Source organism: Protopterus annectens, chromosome 1.part2 (genome assembly GCF_019279795.1).
Source record: "Protopterus annectens isolate FY-2018-M chromosome 1.part2, PAN1.0, whole genome shotgun sequence".
NCBI classification, from domain to species: Eukaryota; Metazoa; Chordata; order Ceratodontiformes; family Protopteridae; genus Protopterus; species Protopterus annectens.
This window is the reverse complement of record NC_056727.1, coordinates 687,702,732-687,720,365: the sequence shown is the minus strand read 5'-3', so window position 1 is coordinate 687,720,365 and position 17,634 is coordinate 687,702,732. Positions and strand designations below refer to the sequence as shown.

General features: G+C 42.2%; 1 protein-coding gene across 1 annotated transcript in view; it reads left to right on the top strand.

The window, feature by feature from the left end:
* EXO1 (exonuclease 1) overlaps positions 1–17,634 on the top strand; it is a gene marked incomplete in the record, with an annotated part of 597,212 nt that overhangs the window by 361,676 nt on the left and 217,902 nt on the right.

Sequence of the window (17,634 nt, the reverse complement as noted above, 5' to 3'; positions counted from 1 at the left end):
TCGCTGAGGAGAGTTCCTCCATCCATCCACCCAACAAGGAGTCTCCGATGGATAGATTTGAGAAGCGGGTTTACGCTTTATTGACCTTAGCTTTAAGGTCTTTGAACTTCCTGGCACATTTTACCAGACTTCAAAGGGATCTGATCAAGGAGCTATCAGATACCCTAGCAGGATCTGTCTCTGTGGGAGACCAAGAGAAAGTTGCTTCCCAGTTAGCTACCCTGGAGTCTGTGTCAAACTCCTCCATGAGGCTTATTGCCCATGCAGCCAAAGGGACCACCACAGCGGCGGGTTCAGGCATAGCCATAAGAAGACATGCCTGGATGCATCTATGTGATTTTGTAGAGCCATTTAAGTCATCATTCGTCAGTGCCCCTTTTGACAGATCGTATCTGTTTGGCCTCAAGGTAAGAGAAATGTTTTCCAGGTTTGAGAAGGATGGTAAGACCCTTTCTGCCATAGGGGTATATTTTTCCACTCCCCGAAGATCTTTTTCCAGGAATCATAAGAGTGGTGGAAAAATGTGGTTCAGAAAGTCTCAAGGGCCTTTCCAGGATACATGTGGAGCCAATTCTGTCAGAGGCAGAAGGGGGAACTACAACAAACGACGCCCACAAGACAGAAGTGGCCTGCAGAACCAGGGTTCCAGGGATTCCTTTCGAGGGAAGCCATATCAGCACTCCTGAACAGAGGCCCAATTGTCTTCTTCTGGAGGCAGTCAGGGAGTGCTTATCACTGCACCAAGACCCCTGGATATGAATAGCTTCCAATACCCTGGGTATAGAGGATCATTTTCAGAGGCTATTCAGTTCCATTTTCTCTTCCTGTCCCGTATGCAAAAACATCCCTGATGTTCCACCCAGTCAGAGGGAACAAGCAGCAATAGAAATAAAAAAGCTGCTAGAAAAAGTCATCCAAGAAGTCCCACCAGACCAAAGAGAGTCTGGAACATACTCAAGATTGTTTTTAGTGCCAAAAAAATAGGGGACTGGAGACCAAATTTGGATCTCAACACAGAACAAGTCAGTTTGTCAAACCAAGTTCCAGATGGTCATGGTAAAGTTCATACTTTCTTTCTTGGAGATGGACGACCGGATGTGCTCAGTAGATCTTCAGGATGCATATTAACATATAAATATGGACAAACAATCCAAAGATTTCTCCACTTCCGGCTGGGAGACACCAATTCAAGGCACTGCCCTTTGGATTCACCTCAGCCCCCAGAGTGTTCACAAAATGCATGGCAGCAGTAGCAGCTCACTTGAGAATGCAAGGGTTCCAGGTGTTTCTGTACTTGGACGACTGGCTCATCACCACTCCAACCAGGCATCTTCTGATAGAAACAAGGGACTTTGTTCTCCAGACCTGCGCTTATTTGGGAATAACAGTAAACTAAGAAAAATCCCAGTTGACTCTAACTCAGACTTTACAGTTCATAGGGACTGTACTAAATATGACAACAGTAGCTTCTCTTCCTCCCAAAAGGCTTCAGACAATCAGAACACAGGTTCAAAGGATAATACACATTAAGAAAGTATCTGCTCATCTAATCCTACAGGCCCTGGTCTCCATGGCAGCGACTATAACTCTAGTACTCCTAGCGAGGTATCACACAAGAATTCTACAGAGGCTTCTGGCTCTTCAGTGGTTCTTTTTACACTGTCCCATATCGGACCAGATTTTGATCACCAACCACTGTAGAAAAAATGTAGTAAGCTGCCCCATTCACCCCTTAAGAACCCTAGACCATAGTGACCACAGACCCTTCCGAGATAGAGTGGGGGCACTTTCTGATCAAGACTGTCCAAGGCACTTTAATCCTCCTTAGAGGCCAACTTGCAAATCAGTGTTCTGGAGATAAGAGAGGTGGTGTTTGCTTTTCAAGCCTTTCAAACTGCTGTTCCTCTGGGAATGATTGCAGTTCAGACCGACAATATATCAGTAGTCTGGTACATCAACAAACAAGGAGGAATGAAATCGTACCCCCTTTGTCACTTAGAGTGTGGCAGTGGGCAATCTCTTCCAGCTGCTTTCTGATAGCAATGCACATTCCAGGGAAATCCAATACTATAGCGGACAAACTGAGCAGATGTATTCTCATGGCTGATGTCTCAATCCAAAAGTGGCAGATTTTCCATCAGTGGGACCAGCTTTGCTGCGACCTGTTTGCCTCTCCCCTAATCAAGTGAAGCAACTACTTTGCCCTAATTCCACCTCTGGGGAGTCACAGAGAGATGTGCTTCTCCACATTTGCCCCCTCCCCCCCCAAGAGCACTATACGCCTTTTCCACGATTCCTCTAATCCCAAAAATCCTACAGAAGAAAGCACTCAAGTTGAAGAGCAAAGTAAGCTTCATTGCACCCTTTTGGCCTCAACAGATATGGTTCCCCTTTCTTTGGCCTCATCTAATTCAACAACCTTGGATTCTGCACCCAGCTCCAGACTTTGTCCCATCCAGAGGGATTAGTTCATCCAGACATTTCGAACCTCAAGCTGACAGCATGGTTCCTCCAGTTCCACTAATTGCCAGGTGAATTAATCTCTGTTCCTCTGTATGCCACATTCTCATAGCTTTACACAAGCCATCCACCCATAAACTATACCCTAGTAAATGGAAGAGATTTACTATCTGGGATTGTGAAAGGGAATATTGGCCACCTTTCTGCATCTATTGATAATATATTAGACTTCCTAGCCTCTCTTTCCTATGTAGGGGCTTCACGTTCTACCATTAAAATTCAACTATCGGCAGTTTCTAATTTCCATAATGTTTTCGAAGAACATTCCTTAGCTTCCCACAAACTTTTGTAAATCCTTCTTAAAAGGGACACTTTTGTTGAAACCTCCCTTTAAGGACCCAGCTCCACCTTGGGATTTAAATCTAGTGTTACAGACTTTTGTTTATTGCCCTTTTGAACCATCTGCAGACTGTGATCTAAAATTGTCATGGAAAACTTTATTTTTATTAGCTACAATCTCCACAAGGAGTATGTCAGACATTCAGACTTTATCATGTAGGCCACTTTATCTGATCTTTCACAAGCAGTCTTTCCTCCTTTCTACCTAAAGTAGTCTCAGAATCCAGTATCAGACAATTGAGTTGCCAGTCTTCTTCCCCAACTTTACTAACAAAGGTGACTACTGCCAACACTTTCTAGATGTTCATAGACAATTATGTTTTTATCTTCACAGAATGAAACATGAGAAAATCTGGCAAGCTATTTGTTTCCTTTTCTAATACAAGGGTTGGCAAACCAGTCAGCAAGGTGACCTTAGTGAGATGGCTCAAGGATTGTACTTCCTTTATCTGCAATAAGAACAAAATTGATTTACCTAGGCCAATTAAGGCATACTCTACAAGATCTGTAGCCACTTCAGCAGTTTTCCAATCAAGGCCTTCAACTGATATTTGTTCAGCAGCAACTTGGGCTTCTCCACAAACCTTTATTACTCAATACAGGTTGGATTTGGTCTCATTGGGTAGAACATAATTTGGTTCAGTGGTGCTCAGGAATATAATTCTGTGAGTCCTCCCATGGTCTAAGGTAGCTGCAGACTCTGCCCCAATTGTCAAGGATAAAATGAAAATTGACAACATCAGGTAAATAAGTTGTGTACTTACCATAAGGTTCTATCTGTGTTGTCTATTTTCATGTATCCTTGACATCCCTCCCTCCATCCCCTGGCCTTTGAAGACTTTTTGGTGGAATGGATACTTTCATATTACTTATTATACTTGTTAAGGCATAGCAGATATGGTTTCCACCAAGGCCTCCTTATCTATGCTTTATTTCTAATCTGCAAATTCGACTTGAGTTAAGTGAGAGAGGGAGATTATGGGTAGGGGCGAAGCTTGAGAGTTTTTGGCCTACACGAGCTGTAGTAATGGCAAAGTCTGTTCTGATATGATAACTGAACCCAATCTTCAAGGATAAATGAAAATGGACAAGATGGAATGTTATGGTAAATACATAACTTTTTTCCAGCAAGTTGCAATTAGGGAGCTTTCTTGTTTCAATTCCCCACAGGCAATGAGGGCATTAGTGGGTAATCTCTGAGAGCAGGAGGTTGAAAGGCTCATTCCTCAAATTCAGTACCCAGGGACAGGATAAGTGTTTGTAATAATAAAATATTGGATGTTTTTATGACGTTTATGAGCATCTGTATAGTGCAGAGAGTGGAACAGAAAATATGGAAATGCACAAAGCATTCGCTGGCACAGCTTACCCTAAAAAATAATTCCACATGAAGTGCAGGAGGGATTGATGAAGAGTAAAGAGGAAATTAAGGAAGTTATTTGAAAGCAAAAGTTGCCGGATCCGGATGGCTTGCCGGTCAAGGTTTGGGAGCTAGCATATGATGAGTTATTGAAAGTCTGAGAGACCTTAATGATTAGGGCACTGTTAGAGGAGAGATGGCATACTTGCTGTTATTCCTAAGGAGGGAAAATATCAAGTACCACAGTTCTTGCAGGCCTGTATTATTACAGGTTAATGTGGAGAAAACTAAGGCTTTGAGGATAAATGCACAGTGTGTGGAAGTTCATTTACAACAGTTTCTGAATATTTTGGGTCTCCAGGTTTAAATATCTCCGTGTTTGGCTTGCTTCTTGTGTAAAAGATTCAAGGCAAATTAGTTTGAGAAACCATGAGGATACAGAATAGCTTAGAGAAGTTTAAGCACCTGAATCTAGAATTCATTTAGCTTATTCATGTGTTGCATTGGCATATTTTTCAAGTTTTATACTGTGCCAAGCTTTCTGGTCCTGTTTGGATGATAAGCCTTTGAATATTATAAGAAACTGGACCAGAGCTTTTTATTTGTGAGGTCTTCCAAGTTGAGCTGCCTGGGATAAAAGATAAAAGTACTTTACTTAAAAGTAAGGGGGTGGGGCTGGTGCTCCAGAAACTATATTTACAAGCCATACAATGGATGAGACCTAGAGTAACCATATCAGAAAGAATACTATTCATTGGGAAAAGAAATGGTTAAAAAAAAAAAAAAAAACGGGGGGGGGGGGACGGGACTGGTCTGGTCTGAAGCTTTCTGGGGTGCTGAGAGTCTGAAATTGAATCACCTGATGTTGCAAACTATTAGACAGGAAATTGGTAAAACATGGAGGCAAGCGAAGTATAGAAATTGGCTAGTTGATGTTTTGCCTGTAGGTGAGAAAAAGAAATATTGCAGGGATAAGTTATCAAATTGGAGGTGGAAATCAATTTGGACAAGTCTGAGGTGTTGGGACCAAATGATAGAGAAGGGGGAATGTGAGAGAGTAGAATATGGTAAAGATGCTGTGGGGATTGCATCAACAGATGGAGGAATGAGAATGAGCTGCTAAGAAGGGAGATGGGAGGATATGAATTACTGAGACTAACTGACCTCAACTAATTAAGTGGATAAAGTATATGAGACACGGTTTGCGGAGAACAAGAAAGCCTATAGCTACTTTGTCTAATACACTGCTGGAAGATATGGAGAAATAAAAACTTCTTCAAAAAGCATGGGAAAAGAGATTATCGGTACAGATAGATTCCTCTGTATGGGAGTGGGTATGGCTTCTCCCTAGTAAAGGGTTAAAGTCTAGAAAATTCCATATTTTTGCTTGGTAGTGTCTGCATAAGGATTTTTGTATGCCCGAGAGGCTTAGGAAAATTGGACCGAATAACAGAAAAAGATGTTGGAGGTGTGAGGAGGAAAAGTGTGGAGATTGGTTTCATATGTTTTGGGAATGCCAATGATTAGATCGTTTGAAGACTGAGCTAAAGCAGTTAATTCAGAGGTTAAGACAGGATGACCGCCTCTTGAGAACTTTTATTCCTCAAGGTAAATTTGACAAAACTGGAGAACAGAGGGAAGTTGAAAATGTATGGATAGTAATGGTTGTTGTTTAAGCAATAGTTTAGAAGTGGAAAGCAAAAGGCCCCCATCCTGTAACAGATCAAGTCCCCAGAGTGGGCTGTCTAGGTAAACATACTGAAAAGTTAGGTTTTCCCAAATCATCTATCTTTACCTTATGTGTGGAGGCAGCTGTTACCTAGTTGGGGTTCTTGTTAAATTTTTCAAATTTTCCATTTAGGTACTGCAATACACAATGCTGATTCCTTTTCTGTAGTGGATTATGGAAACTTGTATGTTTGTTTTTTCTATCATTATGTATGGATGGCCATGGTCCCTACTTAGCTTAGATGTGAGGGAACTGTTTGGGAATATTTATAATGCCTGCAACTGTTCTTCCACCGTTATACAAGACACTTGCATGCTATAACACTGGTGAGAAAGTGTAGCAGCACCACATACGTGAATTGTTTACTTTTGATTTTTCTTTTTTTTTTTCATTGTTTGGAATGTTGACAGTGTTTATATTATTTTAGTTGAATTGAATAAAGGTTTTATTTTTTCAATAATGTACTGCTTTCATGGGTAATGTGTACGGTCATCACTGCCCACAGAAGTGATGCATTAATTTTTTCAACTAATTTATACGAGTACAATGAACATGCAAAAGAATAGAAGGCATATTAAACAACTTAACAGCATTCAACTGTACTCTTAACATTTCCCATTAAATTTGAGCTAGACCAGATGAGAGTGGTTTATTTCTGCCAAAACTGAGCATAGAAAATTAGCATTTCATTGATAGGCCAGGAATAAACATTTCCAAACTCTTGCATTTTAAGTGAACCACAACTAAAGTGTAAATGCACATTTTGGGCCAGGTTCTGACACTTTGGAGTAGCGAGGGTTTATAGTTCTTGGTATTCTGCCAGCACTACTCCCAAGTATTAAAATTCGACTACCCCCTCTTCGGATGGATCCACCAAATTCAGTACTGCTGAGGTACTGAATTCAATGGGGAACCGCTGTGCCTAGGCAGGACAATGCTGTTCAGAAATATTCTGTTTGCTTTACCTTGATGTTCTTCGTGTTTCACTGTTGCAGTCATAACTGTAGGGTGTTCCTGCCGGCAGGCAGCCCGAGGTCGGCCAGAATCACAAAGTCTGGGTCCGGCGTCGGCTGCACAAGCTAGTACCCTGACGTCAGTACGCTCTGGTACATAGCCCTCAGCCGACGCCATCTTCTCCAGTCTTTCTTGCCGTGCGGTGGAAAGCAGCTCGCAAGTCGTTGGTTGGCGATTTTCGATCTACGCATTTGATTGCTGTTGGTCCGAAGTTCTTACTTCTCTTCTCAAAGCTAAGTACCCCGTTGGGGAATCTTTTTCTTGTTCCTCCGATGTCAGAAAAAGTTAATAATTGTATAGCGTGTGGGAAACAGATACCTCATAAAGATTTCCACTCTTACTGTCTACCTTGCTTAGGCCCTGACCACGACGTTTCTTGTTGTCAGTTCTGTGCCAGGTTCAATTCTCGCACCATTAAGCATCGGTACGACTGGGCTTTAAATTACTTTGGCAGATGCTTCAATTATAGAATGTCATCGGATTCTACCGGAATTCAAAAGAAGCGCAAAGACAAGGACCGGCCTCCGAGGTCCAAACAGGATTTGTCGCAGCTGGAGTCAGCGTCCGGTTCGGCTGTCGTCAGTGAGGCGCTTTTGCAGCCCCTGTCGTCCGCCACTTCTGAACCGATGGTCGATACAGACTCCCATGGGGAGCCATCAAGGCCTATTGTTTTATCTGCTGCAGGACCTTCGGACGTCGCTCCCTTAGATGGGTCCGGAACCGCTGTGCAGGTACCGGCTTCTGAGGGGGTATTCAGGCCTACTCACATCACCATTTCAAAGGCAAAGGCAAAGTCCAAGACTCCAGTTAAACCTAAAGTTTCTGCTCCAGCTACTTCTGAAGCTACTCCCAAGACACAGAAGCAATTGCTAAGGATGGCTGAGGATTTGCTTACAATGATTAGGGGTTCTCACCCCTCTCCAGAGAAAAGGCCTCGACAGGATGTTCCTTTGGATTCCTCTGACCAGGCTTCTGTGTCTTCTGTTTCTTCCTCTGATCAGGAATATTCTTTTCCTCCTTATGAGGATTCGGATGCAGAGGATTCCCTGCCCTCTGCTTCTCCGCCTGAGGATTTCTCTTTTTGGGGAAACCTTACATGAGATGAGGGAACATTTTCATTGGGAAGTTTAGGATTATTCTGCTTAAGAAGAGGCTTAGGGAATTCCTTCTTCTTCCTCAACACAGGCCTTTAGCTATTCCTCCTGTTCTTGATATTGTGGATGATGCCTTTTCTGAGGCTAATTTGAATCCTGATTCCATGCCTCCTGCTCCTTCTAAGCCTGATAGATTTTACAGGGTCCCTGATTCTCATTTATTCTTATTCAAGAACCCTTCTGCGGATCCTGAAACTATTTCTCAGGGTTCTAAGGCTGCTAAGTTGGCTTCTTCCAAAAATCCTATTCCCTCCGAGAAGGATTCTCGTGCCTTAGACAGGTGGGGTAAAAAGGTATATACTTCTGCTACCCTTGCTATTAGGGCTTTAAATTGCCAGTTTCATATGTTTAAGTATCAGCAATTTCTTTTGTCTGTCTTTAAGCAAAAGCTTGCTTCCTCTCCAGTTTGTGCAGAGGATAAGGAATTGCAGGATGTATTGCATGCAAGTGAACAAGCATAGTTTGCATTGTGGTTTTGATGCTTTGGAAGCTTCTTGCAGGGTCGCAGCCTCTGGTACTGTTATTAGGAGACATGCCTGGCTTAGAGAACAAAGTTTGCCAGAACAGGTTAAGGCTAAACTTTTAGATGCCCCTGTTCAGCATGATGTTTTATTTGGATCCAAGGCTGAAGAGGTTATTAAAAAGATGGAAGAAAAGGCAAAATCTATGCAGACTGTGAAAGATTTCTTACAAGTTCAGCCTCCTAGATTTTCCAGGAATTGGCCCTCCAAAAATTGGTCCTTTCCCACGTCTGACAGGCCTCAAAGGGGAAGATATAGACACTCCAGAGGTCGTGGTCAAGCTCAGGCCTCTTACAGATCCAGACAATGGACTGCTTCTTCACCTAGAAGGGGAGAAGACAGATCCCAATCTCAATGGAAGCAGACTCAATGACTCTCTTGGTTGGGCTTCAGGACCCCCTTACCTGGATGCCCCTCTCGGAGGAAAGCTTTCTCTTTTTTACAGAAATTGGACTCATATTACCCAGGACGAATGGGTATTGGACGTGATTTTAAGAGGCTACAAGTTCCATTTTCATACTCTGCCAAGGGTTATCGGTTGGCCAGATCTGCCAAAACATCAATGGGCAGAGGCCTTAAATCAAGTGGATGCTCTACTGGCCATGAGAGCCATAGAGCCTGTTCCTCTCTCAGAAAAGGGAAAAGGTTTTTACTCAAGACTATTTCTGGTTCCAAGAAAACAAAACTCATGGAGACCTATTCTGGACCTTTCAGTGTTAAACACTTTTTTGGAAATTCCAAAATTCAAAATGCTTCCTCTACAACAACTACTTCCAGTACTCTCCCAGGACGCTTGGATGGTGACATTGGACCTAAAAGAGGCCTACTTGCACATTCCCATCAGGCAGGAACGCAGGAGATTCCTCTGATTCAAAGCAGGCTCGAGGCACTTTCAGTTCTCTGTACTGCCCTTTGGTTTATCTACTGCGCCCAGGGTTTTTACCAAGTGCCTGGCACCAGTAGTGGCTATTGCAGACTTCAGATTTACCCCTATTTGGACGACTGCCTTATCCAGGCAGACAGCAAGGACCTTTTACTTCTACATCTGGATTTTGTTCAACGTCTCTTCCTCCTCCTGGGATTTTCAGTGAACATAAAAAAGTCCCAATTGGTTCCTTCTCAACAAATGATATTTTTGGGAGCCCTCCTAAATACAACCTTACAAAGGGCTTTCCTTATGCCAGAGAAACAAATGCAGCTGACTTCAATTTTCAAAACCTTGGCAACCTTAACTCAGCTCACTGCAAGGAAATTCCTGCAGGCACTGGGCTATATGGCTTCATGCATTCTGTTAATTCCAAATGCAAGGCTTCATATGAGAAAGCTTCAATGGTACCTGAAAAGTGTATGGTCTCAGCATTACCAAGATCTGGACACTTTAATTCCTCTGATCCCCTGCCTCCAGAAGGAGTTCCTTTGGTGGTCCAGGGTGTGCACTTTAAACGAAGGGAAGCCTTTTCGTCTACCTCAACCTTCTCAAATCATAACCACGGACGCTTCGGATTATGCTTGGGGAGCACATTTTCTAAACAATTGCCAGCAGGGGACCTGGACAACGAATCACCTTCACTGGCACATCAATCTGAAGGAAATGTTGGCAGTTCAAAATGCTCTTCTAGCCTTCAAGAACCTTTTGCAACCAGGGCCTCTTCTAATTCGTACAGACAACACCACAGTCATGTGGTACATAAACAAGCAGGGGGGCTCTCATTCATACCCCCTTTGCAGACTAGCTATGACTTTATGGGACATAGCTCTAAGTCTGAATCTGCATCTTCAGGCTCAATTCATTCCAGGAAAACAGAATCTCTTAGCAGACAGCCTAAGCAGAAACATTTTGGATCCTCACGAATGGATGCTAGACACCAACTTATTCAACAGGATAACTGCAGTTTGGGGGTGTCCCCAGATAGATCTGTTTGCATCCCATCTCACCCATCAGCTGCCTCTCTTTTGCGCCAGGGCCTTCCACAACACAGCTTGGAAAGTGGATGCCCTGTCATTCAGTTGGAGGAACCTTTCGGGATATGCCTTCCCTCCTCTTCCTCTTCTTCCCCGGATATTACTAAAGATAAAACAAGACAAGCCCAAGTTCATCATCTTGATTGCTCCGAATTGGCCTCGACAGTTTTGATGTCCAACCTTACAACACCTCTGCTTGGAACCTCCTTGGATCCTTCCTCTGTACCCTTCTCTTCTGTCCCAGCATCAGGGTCAGATGCTACACCCTCATCTCAAGACCCTTTGCCTGGCGGCTTGGCTCTTCAAGGAACTTTGATTTCTTCTAAGCTCCCCAAACAAGTTTTGGATGTTCCTCTAGAAGCCAGACGGCCTAGCACTAGGAAATCCTATGCCTCTAAATGGAAAAGGTTTTGCATTTGGATGCAGGACCGTGGCTTTAACCCTTTTGTGCCTGATCTCTCGTCTATTTTGCTTTACCTTTCAGACCTTTTGTCTAAAGGCCTTTCCTTTTCTTCCATTAAGATTCATGCTTCTGCTATATCTGCTCATTTTAATACTGATCCAACTGTTTTTTCTCATCCATTGGTGAGACAATTCTTGAGAGGGGCTAAGAATTTGAGGCCTCCTAGGACCCCTCCTGTCCCTGCCTGGGATCTTAACTATGTTTTGGAAAAACTCACTTTGCCTCCTTTTCAGCCTGCTGCGGCTTCTGATATTAAATTTTTGTCCTGGAAGACAGTTCTTTTGTTAGCATTGACTTCTGCCAGAAGGGTTTCAGAGTTGCAAGCTCTTATGGCTGTAGAGCCATACCTGATTTTCCATCTTGACAGAGTATTCTTGAGGACCAATCCTACTTTTATGTCTAAGGTGATTTCGAAAGTTGCTTTAAATCAGACTATTCACCTTCCTACCTTCTTTCCTAATCCTCAAAATAAAGGGGAAAGGATTTTGCATTCATTGGACGTAGACAGACAGTTGCGTTTTTACTTGGACAAGACTAAAGAATTCAGAAAATCTAATCAATTGTTTGTTTCTTTTGCCTCCAGTTCTCTTGGAAAGGCTATTTCCAAACAAACTATTTCCAAATGGATTGCCTATGGAATAAGATTTTGTTACACTCATCATGGGAAACAGTTTCCAGGTACTGTGAGAAGTCATTCTACTAGAGCTGCTGCCACTTCTACTGCTTTTCTCAGAGGAGTACCTACCAAGGATATCTTGGAAGCTGCCACTTGGAGTTCTGTGCATACCTTTTCCAAGCACTACAATCTCCCCTTGTACTCTAAGACCAGGGCAGGTTTTGCCTCTGCTGTTTTGCAGGTTCTTCTTGCTGCCCCTTCTTCTATCTAAACCTCCTCCCTTTCTTCACTGCTTTGGGATTCCACCCTACAGTTATGACTGCAACAGTGAAACACGAAGAACATAGTACAGTTGTGTACACCTACCATAAATGTAGATGTTCGAGTGTCTTCACTGTTGCAGTCTGTGTTTCCCTCCCTCCTATCCCCTCTTTTTCACTTTATGGTGTGTTTGTGTTTCCTTGTGGGACTCATTTTTTGTTTATTGGGGATTTCTGACATCTGGGGCAAGAAAGGCTGGAGAAGATGGCGTCAGCTGAGGGCTATGTATCGGAGCGTACTGACGTCAGGGTACTAGCTTGTGCAGCCGACGCCGGACCCAGACTTTGTGATTCTGGCCGACCTCGGGCTGCCTGCCGGCAGGAACACCCTACAGTTATGACTGCAACAGTGAAGACACTCGAACATCTACATTTATGGTAGGTGTACACAACTGTACTTTGTGAGCATAGTGCAATGCTGCTCGTGCAGCTAACATTCGGACCACCTAGTCCTGCTGAAGCTCTCTGGCAGAACAGCTCCATCTGTGAGAGGGAACTGGTATTAAAGACTGGAGCCTGCTTGCAGTACCAGTCTTGTCATACAGGTGGAATTGCTCTTGAGGCTGTTCAGAGCAGGGGCATACAGGTGCAGTGGTGGTGCGGTAGCGTTGTTGCCTCACAGTTAGACGTTGCCCGTTTGATTCTCAGTTAGTGTCTTCTGTGTGGCGACATGCATGAATGGGCATTCCTTCATTGAAGGTTGTGCTTTAGGCCCGGCAAGCCAGCACGTAAAAATCTACTGCCAATCATTAGCGGACCGGAGTTCCGCTGTGGCGACCCTAACCGGGAAAAGCCGAAAGACACAAACAGGTGAATTCGGGTATGACTGCCATCATGGGCATTATGGCTGTGTTAAGTCCAGGAATAGGGATCTGGTTGTGGGGCCACTGTACTACCCTGGAATTATATATATATATATATATATATATATATATATATATATATATATATATATATATATATATAGTGAAATGAGCCATCCTTTGAGTACTATCCACACTTGAGGTCACTGACAACCCTCCACCAACTCTGTATAGCTGCAGTATAGCTCCATCTGTATTTGGAACTATGCACTGCAGGCAGTCTGGCTTTCCACTCTGCACTCTCTGAGGTACTTGCTTCCACATACAGGTGGGGCTTCTGCCATGCTGCGAAGCCTATTCCTTTAATTGGGCTTTGAAACTGATTCATCCTTTGCATTGGCTAGCCACATCAGTATACAGCATTGAATTATTTCTGCATTGAGCTCCCAGTTACCGAAATTAGTTTTAGGGAGCTCCATTAGCAAATACTGAATGGAAAATTGTTGAAATTTTTGAATCTGGCATGGTGTACACTATGTCAAAACTTTGTGGAATCTTTTTGGTCTTACTTTTTAGGAAAATTCACAACTTTTTCAAATTTTCAGTGCTGTGAAGCATGCTGTCTCGTATACGAGACAGAAAATGAAGTCCTCTTTCTTTACAACATCCTTGCATCTTTCACTTCTGTGCAGATGTTCTTGTGCCATCCATATTTCTGTATAAAAAATATCAGTATTCCCATTGTAGGTGTAATGCCTTATGGTGCTAAAGGCCTGTGGTTCCCATGAACATGGCTGCTTCAGTTAGAAACAAAAATTGTGTGTGTGTGTAAAATATATACATTACTGGCCTACATCTATACATGTTGCATGTAATTTTAAGACGTATCCGTTTATGTATGTTTACTCTATTTACCCCTTCATTCATGGACTGGGTTATTGCTGAAAAATCTGTTCTGCGAACCAGTTTGGGTATTAAAATGCAAACCCTTGCTCTAAGATGGCATAGGATGTGTAGATATCCAACAGCTTTTGATGTTAAAATTTAAGTTACTTCCCAAAACCTGCAAGCAAGATAAATAAAAATCTTTGCTCTGAGATTGCATAGGATTTGTAGCAACTTAGATGTACACATTAAAAGCTGATAATTACTCCCGAGGATTTCAGCAAGATGGAATATGGAAGACAGGACTCCAAATATTTTCCTGCAAGCCATCTAGAATAAGCTTCTATGAGAACTACAGAAAGTGAAACAAAATTTAAAAACAAGCTCATAAATCCTTCTCTGCTACTGGTTCAGCATTGATCATTGAAATCGCTACATCCAGTGACTACAGTGTCTTGCATACAGAGAGACAAGTCATACAATATCAGGATTTGCAGGAAGAAATGAGAGCAGTGTGGAAGAAAGATTCCAGGATAATCTCCAAAATAAATTTAGCACTCACCGCTGAAACTCTTGAGCATGACTGACTACTTTAGTAATCAATATATAATATAGTCTAGCATTTTGAGACAGAGTGTAAACTGTTCACTTAGCTAGTCCTGTGACTGTAACTGGTTTCCAAGGCAGTCATCCACTGAGGATGCATTATTTACTAGTCAAGTGCCTAATGGCCATCCTGTCTATTTTAAGAGTCTCTGCCAGGCTGTTTTTCATATGATTTTTTTTTGCTCCTGGGCTCGCTGACCATCAAACTTCCCCTTGATTAGACCTTTCACAGTCTGATGGATGGCTGTCATGTAGGCAGACATGATGATGCTTTGCACCCTCATCAACATCTTAGAGTAAGAAGATTTTTCATTTTTATGGCCTAACCCTATGTGTGCTGGTGATGTGACCATTTGCAGTACTGCAAGGACTATCTGTGCCCACTCTATTACAACTTGCATATTCCTCCACATATGCCAACAAGAGATATGTTCACTAGCTTGAACAGCCATGCCCATGTTTTCCCAGCACCGGTTCCTCACATCATGATCCTCTTCTCTCTAGGTGAGATCAAGTCATCAGAGCAGTAGTGCAGGGTGGGAACCACCATAACAGCCCCCCCCCCCCGATTGGCACTCTCTTCTTCTCTGCTGGTGCCATCTAGCACCATCTAGCATCACTAGTTGAACTCTGGACACCTGGATTATAGTCAGGGTTTTTTGACCATTGTTAATTTTATATTTTAATATCATCCTTTGCATTTTGCTTTCAGTTCTCTTTTAGTGACTACAGACCTTGTATAACTTTCTGGTGTTTATATACTGAATTAAGTTAGGATTTTTGGCTACATTGATTTATTAATGTTCATATCTTGAACATGATTTAGAAAATATTGATCGTTAAACTGTTAATATTCTTTGCATGGATCATCACTGCACTAGTCATAATCACTGGGACTTCTGCCAGAAAAGGCCCGACATCGAGGAAAACTTTCAAAGTTTTGCACCCTGCCCAACTATGTGAAGATCTGCTGTTCCGGAACATCAACACTTTCTTATTGTAAAAGTGAAACATTTTCAGATGATATAAGAATGTCATTTGTATGTGCAAAAGCAACTTTTAAAGCAGGAAAGCTGCAGCGTCAAAATAAATATCAGTCTGGGAGAGGAATGTGATATTAAAGATCTTGAGTGTATAAATATTTGGGAATTTATGAAGGATTAACAATAAAACATGAACAAATGTGAAAAAAATTTAGTATGGAATATTTTAGAAGACTTGATACTGAAAACAGCGTTGACATCTAGGAACAAAGTTCAAGCTGTAAACCAGTTTGCTCTTCCTGTCCTAACTTAGAATTTGATGTGATTGACTGGCCCCAAAAGGTGTTGGATAGTTTGGACAGGAAAACAAGAAAGATGCATCATGCTCATCAAATGATTCATAACAATCAGTGCATACCAAGACTAAATATTCACGTTCTGAAAGAGGTATGTGCATCCTCGAAATTGATTACATGTATAGATCTGCAGTCGTGAGATTGCATACATATCTGCTGACCTCACAAGACCCAAAAGTAGTGTAAGTTTTGAAACATGAGGAGAATAAATCTAAGATGACTTCCCTGCTTAGTTTAGCAGAAGTATGTCAGCGTCAAGCAGCAATGGAAATCAAACCAGAAGCAGATAAAAATCAGGCAACAACTGAATGTGCCAAAAGCAAAAGGAAGAATATAAGGTCTCAAACCATGAATAAATGTTGCACAGATTATAAAACCCACAAAGGGAATGCTGTCACAGGGGGTGCATAATGGTAAATTGTTTTAATGACACAAATACCACAGTAATCCACAAAAATGAGCACTTTCATTTTAGATTAAAACTTCATCAGATACTTTTTTTTAAAAAATTGTAACCACTTAAATAAACCTTTTAAAATTGAGCAGTACCCAAGCCCCCAACAAATCATCCAGTTAGTTTTAAAATCTGACAATCCTATGATGACCCAGCCCCCAGAAAATATAGCTATTTTATAACAAAAGTTAATTTTCTCCCCCCAAAAATGTCCTCTGTGTATAAATCTAAAACTGTCAAATTATGCAAGCAGAGAAATCCAAATTAAAATGATTCAGGCAAAAAACATAAAATAGAAATAATCACCTGTCTATTGCTTTTAATTTTAAAAGATAAATGATCAGTGTCTGCCCATTTAAGCCTGGCGAACTACCAGCATTTAGCCGGAGTTGCCAGTAAAGTTCCCTTTTCTCTGATATCAAAGACCAAGGGCCCCCTTTCACATTCTGTGCAGCCTTGTCCATTCCATACTGCTGCCATAATCTTTCCCAGTCAATTGGCCTATCATATTGCTGAACCCAGGGCATTCCTATTTATACTACATGCTTGTTTCATCCAGGTTCAGTTCCAGGGAGTGGTAGAGAAGGCACTCCGTCTTGACCCAAGTAGCTTCTAGAAACTTTGCCTCTCCCCCTCTCAGCCTCCCCAAATCCTATCTGAAACCACCCAGAACAGTGGTGTTCTTGGGGCTTTACTAGATTCTATGAACTAGAATAATTTGCACATGGGCAAAGTGTTTTTTTCTGGCATATAATTACCTGAATATGTATACAAACAACTTGGTATCTGTGATTTAAGTGCTTTACACCTCCTAGTGTACTTAGTATCCACAGTTTTTACGATTCCCCTTGTAAGACTCCTCATGAGGAAACTACAGAGCTATCCCAAGTGTATTTGGCATCAGCAAAATCAGTCCTTGGATATTACCACTTTGCCTTTTGTAAGGCAGGAGCTCATAAGGTGAGCCCAGCAAGTTCAGAAGAATCAGAGGGGGTACTCTGAACTGATGCGTCAAATGTGGCTTGTGAAGCCCACTTAGTGAAAAGTAGGGTTGAAGGCATCTGCGGCAATGAACAGTGTAAGAGAAACATCAGCATAAATGATGTGATGGTGGTGATCCAGGGTGTCAGGGTTTTAAAATCAATTTGGAAGCCCGGAGTCCTACACTAGACAATGGACAAGCATGATAGTGACATGGTTTTTAAACAAAAAGAATGGGACTCTCCATTACCCCTTTGGAGGCTAGGAGTGAAAGCTTGAAAGATGGTCTTGCTGTCAGACATGTACACCTAAGGGTCTCCTACATTCTTTTCCAGCAGAACTCCCTAGCAGATCAGCTGAGCAGAACAAAATGGGCGGTGAACAGGAATGCATTTCTATAGCAATCCACAGATTGGGTGTACCAACAATCTAACTGCTTTCTTCTGTGAGCAAAAGACAGCTGAAGAAATTCTCCAGGTGCACCACATGTAGCATCTTGGTTAGTGGACACCTTTTTCTTCATTTGGGCTGTTCATTTTCTTTATGCTTTCCCTCTTTTCCCCATAAT